This window comes from Bufo bufo, chromosome 3 (assembly GCF_905171765.1).
Source record: "Bufo bufo chromosome 3, aBufBuf1.1, whole genome shotgun sequence".
Lineage (NCBI taxonomy): Eukaryota > Metazoa > Chordata > Amphibia > Anura > Bufonidae > Bufo > Bufo bufo.
The window spans coordinates 415538216-415549415 of record NC_053391.1 but is presented as its reverse complement, the minus strand read 5'-3'; positions in this window follow the sequence as shown (position 1 = coordinate 415549415).

Here is an 11200-nt window from a genome sequence, read left to right as displayed (position 1 = left end):
TCCACAGATCCCCCTCACCTAAATAGTGCCATCCACAGATCCCGCTCCCCTAAATAGTGCCTTCCACAGATCCCCCTCCCCTAAATAGTGCCATCCACAGAGCCTCCTCCCCTAAACAGTGCCATCCACAGATCCCCCTCCCATAAATAGTGCCATCCACAGATCCCCCTCCCCGACGCTCACAGGAGCACATTTATAAACTAATTAGTAACTTGAACTTTAATCATTGACAGTGCTGAATGCTAATCTCTTGCATTGGATACCTTAGCTCTGGTAACGGTACAGCAGGCAGTGCGGGCGCGCGGCGCTCACTCACTGACGTCACGCGCCTGCGCCGCCTAGTGGGAGGAGCAGGCGTGTGACGTCAGTGAGTGAGCGCCGCCCCCCGCACTGCCTTCTGTTACTGTTACCGGAGCTAAGACAGAGCTAAGGTATCCAATGCAAGTAAAGAGATCACCATTCAGCACTGTCAATGATTAAAGTTCAAGTTACTAATTAGTTTATAAATGTCCTCCTGTGAGCGGCGTGGCCCTGTATATTCTAACCCCCAGGCAAGCGTCCCCGTCACCATGGGAACGCCTGGGGGTTAGAATATGATCTTCCTTACTCAGTGGCCTGGCTGGAGCCTCCCCAGCCTCTGTATCGGCCCGGCCCTGCGTGTCCTGACTCCTCCCCAGCCAAGCCTGAGCCGCGGACCGCCCGCTCCCCGCCCACTACACTAGTGTAGTGGGCGGGCAGTCCGCGGCTCGGGCCTGGCTGCTGTTTGTAGTGTGTGTAAAAAAAAATAATAAATCAACAGAAGACGGCCTGGACGGGCCCCCAGTGGCGTAGGGCCCCATAGCCACTGCTATGGTTGCTATGGCGATCCCTACGCCACTGGAGTCTGTAGTCCAGCAGTATACTACGCTCTCCCTGCACTCTCCCTCTTTAATATTGTTCTACACTCTCTGTTAACAGTGTCTTGTCATGTCTCTCCTTATTCTCAGCTCACAGGAAAATGGCGGCAACGGTGCGGAATCAGGGTTTTATTGGGCTCTTCTTAGATTTGACATCACAGGGGGGTGGCTACCCACAGATAGGCTGTTTGCACGGCATTATGATAAAATTCGATTTGTTTAGAATCAAAGTTTTCCTAAACTTCGGGCTGAATTCCGATTTGGATGCTACACTTCACTCAACACTAGTTGTCAGAAAGAAGCTGTACTACTACCCCAGAGGCTGTTCAAAAACAACATAGCGCTCAAACCACTCCATCAAAATCTATACTGCAAAAGCCAAAAGGTGGCCTTCCCCTTCTGAACTCTGCAGCATACCCAAACAGCACGTTATGTTCACATTTATGGCATTTCAGTACCCAGTAAAAACCCACCTAACAATTTGAGGTGTGAGGTGTCTCAGATGGCACAAGCTGTGAAAAACATACTTGGGCACTGAAATTTCATATATGAGGATAACTTTTAATTTTCATTTTGCACCGTCTGCTGATCATTAACCACTTCCCATCTGGGCCCTTTGCCCCCTTCCTGACCAGGCCAAATTTTGCAAAACGGACATATCTCACTTTATGTGGTAATAACTTTGGAACGCCTTTATTTATCCAAGTCATTCAGAGATTGTTTTCTCGTGACACATTGTACTTCATGATAGTCATAAATTTGAGTCAAAATATTTCACCTTTATTTATGAAAAAATCCCAAATTTACCCAAAAATTTAAAAAAATCGCAATTTTCTAAATTTCAATTTCTCTGCTTTTAAAACAGAAAGTGATACCTCATAAAATATTTATTATTTAACATTCCCCATATGTCTACTTTATGTTGGCATCATTTTGGAAATGTCATTTTATTTTTTTAGGACGTTAGAAGGCTTAGAAGTTTAGAAGCAATTCTTCAAATTTTTAAGAAAATTGCCAAAACCCACTTTATAAGGACCAGTTCAGGTCTGAAGTCACTTTGTGGGGCCTACATAGTGGATACCCCCATAAATGACCCCATTGTAGAAACTACACCCCTCAAGGTATTCAAAACCGATTTTACAAACTTTGTTAACCCTTTAGGCGTTCCACAAGAATTAAAGGAAAATGGAGATCAAATTTTTAAATTTCACTTTTTTGGCAGATTTTCCATTTTAATCAATTTTTTTCTCTAACACATCGATGGTTAACAGCCAAACAAAACTCAATATTTATTACCCAGATTCTGCGGTTTACAGAAACACCCCACATGTGGTCGTAAACTGCTGTATGGGCACACGGCAGGGCGCAGAAGGAAAGGAACTCCACATGGTTTTTAGATGCCATGTCCCATTTGAAGCCCCCTGATGCACCCTTACAGTAGAAACTCCCAAGAAGTGACCCCATTTTGGAAACTAGGGGAAAAGGTGCCAGTTTTATTAGTACTATTTTTGGGTACATATGATTTTTTGATCATTCAATATAACACTTTATGGGGCAAGGTGACCAAAAAATTGGTTGTTTTAGCACAGTTTCTATTTATTTATTTTTACAGCGTTCACCTTAGGGGTTCAGTCAAGTGACATTTTTATAGAGCAGATTGTTACGGACGTGGCGATACCTAATATGTATACTTTTTCTCATTTATTAAAGTTTTACACAATAATAGCATTTTTGAAACCAAAAAATTATGTTTTAATGTGTCCATGTTCTGAGAGCTATAGTCTTTTTATTTTTTGAGAGATTTTCTTATGTAGGGGCTCATTTTTTGCGGGATGAGGTGACGGTTTTATTGGTACCATTTTGTGGGACATACGCGTTTTTGATCACTTGGTGTTGCACCTTTTGTGATGCAAGGTGACAAAAATTGCTTGTTTTGACACAGTTTTTTTTTTTTTTTTTTTACGGTGTTCACCCGAGGGGTTAGGTCATGTGATATTTTTATAGAGATGGTTTTTACGGACGCGGCAATACCTAATATGTATACTTTTTTTTATTTGTTTCACTTTAACACAATAATAGCATTTTTGAAACCAAAAAAATTATGTTTTAGTGTCTCCATGTTCTAAGAGCTATAGTTTTTTTATTTTTTGAGAGATTTTCTTATGTAGGGGCTCATTTTTTGCGGGATGAGGTGACGGTTTTATTGGTACCATTTTGTGGGACATACGCGTTTTTGATCACTTGGTGTTGCACCTTTTGTGATGCAAGGTGACAAAAATTGCTTGTTTTGACACAGTTTTTTTTATTTATTTTTTACGGTGTTCATCTGAGGGGTTAGGTCATGTGATATTTTTATAGAGCTGGTTTTTACGGACGCGGCAATACTAAATATGTCTATTTTACTTTATTTTTTCTATTTTAATTTTTTTTTTTTTATTCCTAACTTGGGAACTTTTTTTTTTTTTACATGTGAAACTTTATTTTATTTTATTTTTTCAACCCTTTATTTTTTTTATTTTTTTTTACACTTTTCGTCCCCCATAAGGTCATACAAGACCTCTGGGGGACATTTGCTTCACTTTTTCTTTTTTTTTTCACAGTTGATTTCTCCTGTAACTGGGGCTGACATAGTAGCCCCAGTTACAGGACAAATGCACCCCTATAGAGGCTGTACAGCAGCAATCCTGCGCTGTACAGCCTCAGTGCAGGGCTGATCGAGGTCTCTGAGAGACCTCACACAGCTCCTGCACTCTCCGGTCCCGGCGGTCACATGACCGCCGGGCCGGAACAGGAAGCGCACAGCGCTTCCTGCTCTGCAGACACAGCGCTCGGTGAGCGCTGTGTCTGCAGCGATCGTGAAGGCAGGGACACCTGGGCACTGTCCCTGCCTTGTCTTAGGGTTGCCCTGCTGTCACTGACAGCGGGCAACCCGATCAGCAGCTGCACGATTAGCGTGCAGCTGCTATTTCTGACAGGACGTTTTAAAACGTGCTGTCAGAAATAGACGTCCACCCATAGGACGTTTATATCCTATGGGCGGACGTGAGGCGGTTAATTTATGCAAAACACATGTGGAGTCAAAATGCTCACTCCACCCCTTAATAAATAACTTGAGGGGTGTAGTTTCCAAAATGAGGTCACTTATAGGGAGATTCTACTGTACGGGTACCTCAGGGTTTCTGCAAATGTGATGTTGCAACTGAAAATCATTACAGCAAAATCGGCACGCCAAAAGCAAAATGGTGTTCCACACATACAGTCATCTGCGTCCACGATTATGACATTTCCGTACCCAGTAGAACCCGTCTATGAAATTAAGTAGTGTAATGTGAATCTTAGATTACACTGGGCACAGCATATTGGGCACTGAAATGCCATATCTATGGAAAACAGCAATTTTCCACTTTGCATGGTCAGCTGAACATTAATTTCTGCAAAATATTTGTGGCATCAAAATGCACACTCCACTCCTCAATAAATACCTTGAGGGGTCTAGTTTCCAAAAAAGGGGTGACTTCTAAGAGGTTCCATTTATTATTTCATCCCAGAGCCTCTACAGTTGCCCGCACAAGGTGGGAAAGTTATTAAAACTGGTGTAAAGGAAAACTGTCCTAGTTGCCAATAGCAACCAAAGAGATTCCACTTTTCATTTTTCAAAGGATCTCTGAAAAATTAAAGATAGAATCTGAATGGTTGCTATGGGCAAGTAAGCCAGTTTTCCTTTACACCAGTTTTGGTAAATACTATGAGAGATGTGGTTTTATTTTACCTCAGAGCCTCTGCAGTTGTCGGCCAGAGCTGTATAAATCACTAAACTAGGCCTCAAATGCACATGGTGCTCTTTTTTTCTGAACAGTAGTTTACAACCACATATTGGGTGTTGCCATATTTAGTAGAAATTGCGTAACAAATTGTGGGGTCCTTCTTCTCATGTTACCCCTTGTGAAAATGAACAATCTGTGAGGTAAAAGTACTCACTACAACCTTCAATAAATTCCTTGAGGATGTAGTTTTTAAAATGGGGTCACTTTTTGGGGGTTTCAACTTTATTGGTATCAAATCTTACATGGTGCCCAAAAACCATTCTATCGAAATCAGCCTTTCAGAAACCATGGCGCTCCTTCTTTTCCGATCCCTGCCCAATCAGTAGTTTATGACCACAAATGGGGTGTTGTTGTGTTCAGGAGAAAATGCTTAACAAAATTTAGGGTGCTTTTTCTACTGTTACCCCTTGTGAAAATGAAAAATTAGGGGCTTATGCAAAATCTTATTAGAATAAATGTAATTTTTCATTTTTACATCCAAATGTTTTTAAATTCTATGGGGTTAAAGATTTAAGCAAACCCCACAATTAATTCCTTGAGGCATTTCATTTTTAAAATAGGGTCACTTATAACAGGTTTACAATGTAGGGATACCTTAGGGTCTTCTCAAATGTGACTTGGCACCCAAAAACCATATGGCGCTCCCTACCTTCAGATTCCTAATGTACGCCCAAAAAGCATGGGGTGTTGCCGTGTTCAGGAGAAAATGCTTATCAAAATTCGGGGTGCTTTTTCTCCTGTTATCTCTTGTAAAAATAAAAAATGGGGAGCTTATGCAACATTTTATTGGAAGAAATAACATTTTTCATTTTCATAGTGTTTCTAGATTCTATGAAACGCCCAGGGTCCAGCCAAATGGGGGGTATGCCAAACCCCTCTCCTCAATCTTGCACAACCTCTACTTGATAACTCTACTTGTTACTTGATAACCTCTTTAGTTTTGGAATCTCTGTGAGTCAAGAACCTTATGTTGAAGTGTAAGATCCCCACCTGTCTCGCACTCTGGTGTGACCCAAAAGGGTATTCGTGGAGCTGTGGGACAGGTTACACGTGTCTCCATTGATACACCAGCTCCGACCCCTTTGCTAACCGACGTGGGGATGAGTTCGCATGTGCGCAGGAGGGAAAACCCACATGGCTTTCGGGGACAGCTTGGCCGGGCTAGTGGCAGTACGCTGCGGCCGAGCTTGTCTCCGGTGCCTGTTGCGGATTCCATTCCGGTGTCCACGTTGATGTGCTCGCGCACTTTCGAAGATCCTGTCATGCATCCGCATTTACTTTTTTTTTAACAATAATTTTTATTGAAAATATAAAATAGGAGGTTACAGTACAAATGTATGTCATACACAATAGGCAAGACTTAATCAAAGTAGAGGAGACAAGCATATAGAGTCTATAAGTATTATGAAAAAATACACAGTGTATGAAGATGAAAATTAACAGTATGAATGAACTGGCCGGGTACATACATAGCGAGATAGAGTGTTATATGCACAAGTACAGAGCTTTGTGGAATACATGTCTTTATAGTCTAATGGCAGCATTAGAAGGTCATTTACAATGATTAAGCCATACTTCCCAATTTTTCAGAAAGGAGGCTTTAGAGTTTCGAGAGGAAGCCCATAAACCTTCATATAAACAGTTGTTGTCCAGTGTTCTAAAAATTCTGTTAATATATTAGTGAGGTTACCAGATTTCCAGCAAGCAGCAATTTTTAGGCGGGTAGCGAATATTATATGACTGGCTATCGACCGTATGTGATAAGGGAGGTCTATAAGCCCAATAGACAAGAGAACCATCTTAGATTAAGGTTTAATAGGGCTACCGGATATAGATGAAATGAACTTAAAGACCGAGGTCCATAATTTTCTAACCTTGGGGCATTCCCACCACAAATGCATAAATGAACCTGGTGCGTTTCCGCATCTCCAACACTCTGGGGGTATATCTGGAAATATCCTGTTTAGATAGAGGGGGGTTCTATACCATCTATACAGAATTTTTCTTGCCCCTTCTAGATGGTCAGAGCATTTGGATAATTTAGAAACACAAGTAAACGCTTCGTTCCATTCTGACTCTGAGATAGAAGAACCTAATTCAGAATTCCAAAGGTCAAGAATATGTTGTAAGGGGTTCAGACGAGATTCTTTTAGTAATTGATAACCCTTTGTAATACCTTTATCCGTAATTTTGGACATATGTATCCAATCTAGAAGGGAAGAATTATGTGGGTCAAAGCTGAAAGCTTTTGCGGATTGCAGTAAGTGCTTATATTCAGGTATTTATAGAAATCCAAATTAGGAATATTGAAGTCTCTGTGAATCTGAGCAAATTCAACAAAATTACCTTCCTTCCATAATTGTTTAATTTCAGAAATGCCCGAGGTCACCCAGTTGTCAATACGCAAGTCTGGGAGGAGCTGAGGACAAAGAAGTGGGGAATAACTTTTCTATTCAAGCAAGAGAATACCAAGTCTTATAGATTGCTGTCAGGGTTGATAATGGAGAATTATTTTTAATACCAAAGGCCGCTGTGGGGGATAGGTGTAACAGTATATCGTGGGATCCCATTAAGTTTTTTTCCAACAAAACCCATTTTTTGGTGATGTCCTCTTTGATCAAATATCTCATTTGATCAAGTATAGAGGATATGTAGTAATGTTTGATGGAGGGGACATTGAGACCACCTGATTTGAGCGGTTTGAAAAGAATAAGTGCTTTCACTCTAGATTTGTGTTTACCCCAAATGTGACGGTTAACTAAGGATTGTAGTTTAGTTAAATAAAAATTGGCGATAGCAATTGGAATATTACGGAACATATAAATAATTTTGGGAAGAATGACCATTTTAAATGCGGCTATTCTCCCTAACCAAGAGAGAGAGTCCATCTTTAGGTTATTTAATGAATCACTAATTTTATTATATAGAGGCCAAAAGTTAACCTTAAATAGTTTATTGGTGGGATACGCTAATTGAATGCCCAGGTATGTCAAGGATTCATTAGTCCAAGGGAATTTATATAGATTGGAAATTAAGCGTTTGTTAGCCGGAGATAGACCCAAATCAGGCATTTGAGACTTGTTGACATTTATTTTATAAAAAGATGCTTTGCCGAATTTAGTAATAATGTCATTAATAGCAGATAGTGCAGATGTCGGGTTTGATTTGATAATTAAAACATAATCTGCGAATAGGCCTATACGATGATCTGTGTTTCCTACCTTAATCCCTTTAATGAGTGGGGAAGATCTAATATGTTCCGCAAAGGGTTCCATTGCGAGAGCAAATATCAAGGGAGACATGGGGCAACCCTGTCTGGTCCTATTTTTTGATGATGAAAGGAGCTGACAAAAAACTAGACGAATATACAGAGGCGCTGGGGTTAGAGTACAAAGACATAACTGCGGAAAGGTAGAAATTTCCAAATCCGAACTTTTTTAATGTTGCATAAATGTAATCCCAGTGTATTCTATCGAACGCCTTCTCCGCATTAAGGGAAAGAAGCAGAGAAGGCGCCCGAGTGGCATACGCCACATCCAGCAAATCTATGAACCTTCTAGTTCCATCCGACGATTGTCTGTTTGGTACAAAACCAATCTGATCGTTGGAAATTAGAGAAGGTAGAATGCTAGATAATCTTTTTGCCAAGATTTTCGCAAAAATCTTTATATCCGAATTTAATAAAGATATGGGTCTAAAATTGGCCGGTTTATCTGCAGGTTTGCCGGGTTTTGGGAGGGTGATAATTAATGCGTTTACCATATCTTTTGGAATTGATTTCTGCATTGCTATTAACTTAAAGGTTCTGTTCAGGAAGGGGTTTATAATGTGTGAGAAGATTTTGTAGTATTCATTTGTAAGCCCATCTGGACCAGGGGATTTATTATTTTTGAGGGAGCAAATTGCCTCAGATATTTCCGATTGTGAGATCCTCGAGTTGAGAAATTGACTTTGGGTTGGAGTTAGGGTCGGCAGGGAAATGCCATTAAGAAATTTGTTAATAGAATCAGGAGAAGGTTGGAAAGTTTCGGGAGATTTTTTCAAATTATATAGGTTTGCGTAGTAATTGGCAAATTCCTCCGCTATGTGTTTGGGATTAAACAGTTTTTTGCCTTGCGCGTCAAATAAGAAGGGAATTTTAGTCTTGGCTTCTCTTTTTTTAACTCTATTTGCTAAAATCTTTGAGGCTTTATTTCCTGGCTGTTTTCAATTTGCTGGAAACTTTTGGATCTAGGGATGTTTTAAAAGCTTCTACTAGGGTCTTGATATCAGATAGTAATGAATCCAGGGTTTTCCTTCTAATTTTTTTCTGGAGAGCTGCATGCTTTAATAATGCACCTCTAATAAACGCTTTATGAGCGCTCCATAGTGTAGTGTCTAGTACCAAATTATTTCCCTTCAGGGACCCTTTGGACCCGGGATTTAAATTATTAAGGTTCAGATAGCCGAACGGCTAATGGATTCCCGTTTAGGTCTGATTTAAAATATAACGTTTACTTGATATTCTTTAAAAAATATACGGGAAGATAGAAAAGAAAAAAGTGTCTTAAAATTAAAGTGCTCTTGTGCTTGGCAGCAGTGAGATACTTCATTTATTGCTGCTTTTATTTGCAGTATCTTTCCTTAGAGTATCTACAACTCTGTCCTGAGGAATTGATCCTAATATATTTCCCTACCCCGGTTTGATAGGAGTATGACGAGATGTAAACTCTCTGTCAGCCCTGCACCGGAGTAACTCGAGTGTATATAACTCTATCCCTTTGTTCCTCTTGAAGGGTTGAGTGTTACTGTTTATATCGGCTAACCCAGTGTCTGCAGCACACCGGGAGCCGAACACCAAGCACACCGCACTAATCTAAAACCTAAACTTGCAGCTCCCCCGACATGTTTCACCACGGATGTGGCGTCTTCAGGGGCAATGGAGCTACTATCAACAAGATCCCCATGTGATTTGGCATTTATATATCGTATGGGTGGATCTTTCCCTTCCTATTTACCAATGAGTTACCAGCGATCATATGATAGTCACATAGTTTGGCCAATAAAAACCATTTTATGCATAGTCAGTCAACGGACTAGCCAGTGTTTGTAAAGAGTATGCGCCTGCGTGTGAGCTTGTACCTACCTTTATTCCGCCTACCTTTTCCGATTACAATGCATGTCTTGCTGGGATAGATTCTCCGTGCAGACACTAAGTCTGGGCACATGCGCACCACACTCCATATCGCTTCCCCATAGTTTGTCCCTACTACGCATGCCCACACACTTAGTTCATGAATTTCAAAAGGTCCATGATCAAAGCACCTATGCGCATGCGTCCATACTCAGTAATTCCTGAGATCTATTTCTACTCTCCGCTTCTTCTACCAATTTAAAGTCGGGGCGCATGCGTCTATAGTCTAATAGTATCTAATGAATTGTTCCGCCTGCGCATGTTCACCGACTTAGTCTCTCGATTTCCAGGATTCTCCCAAGTCCATACTTTTATATACTTTATGTCCCTATTCTTGGAGATTTCCAGTGTATGATTTCCACCTCATATGTTCCTTTTTCGATTTCGTCACCTTATATTTATCTCCACATTATATTTGAGGGATTCCAGGCATATTACACATATTCTCCCTTTTGTTCTCATAAGAGATTAGGAGAACTCCAGCATGTAGATAGACAATCATGCAGTTTTCCTGGATAGGGAAAGGAGGGAGGAAGGAGAGAGAGAAGAAAGGGATATAAGGGGATTATTTGGATATTTTATGTTCCATAGGGGATTTCAAAGCCATCCTGTTCTAAGAGAATATTATTGCTGTTATCTCTGATGTTATATTTTGTATTCTACAAGAGATACAAATCCACTCTATTTTAGAAGACATACTGCTGTAATACTTGATAGAGTATAACCACATATAGTACCAGTCCTAACTATGACCTATTTTATATATATTTTAGTTTTTTTGTAATTTTTCTATATATAGGTTAAAAGATGCATACTATACTGCTGGAAGTTCTATAGGTGACACTGACCTAGGTAATTGGCCTTACTTATTTTCTCTAGAGCTCTTCCTTTTGTTTCTTGTATTTTAATTTATTTAGATGTATGTCTATATACTTAAGTATACTAGGTTTCCTTTTTATATACAAATATAATTACATACTGATCATGGACCTTTTGAAATTCATGAACTAAGTGTGTGGGCATGCGTAGTGCCCAGACTTAGTGTCTGCACGGAGAATCTATCCCAGCAAGACATGCATTGTAATCGGAAAAGGTAGGCGGAATAAAGGTAGGTACAAGCTCACACGCAGGCGCATACTCTTTACAAACACTGGCTAGTCCGTTGACTGACTATGCATAAAATGGTTTTTATTGGCCAAACTATGTGACTATCATATGATCGCCGGTAACTCATTGGTAAATAGGAAGGGAAAGATCCACCCATACGATATATAAATGCCAAATCACATGGCGATCTTGTTGATAGT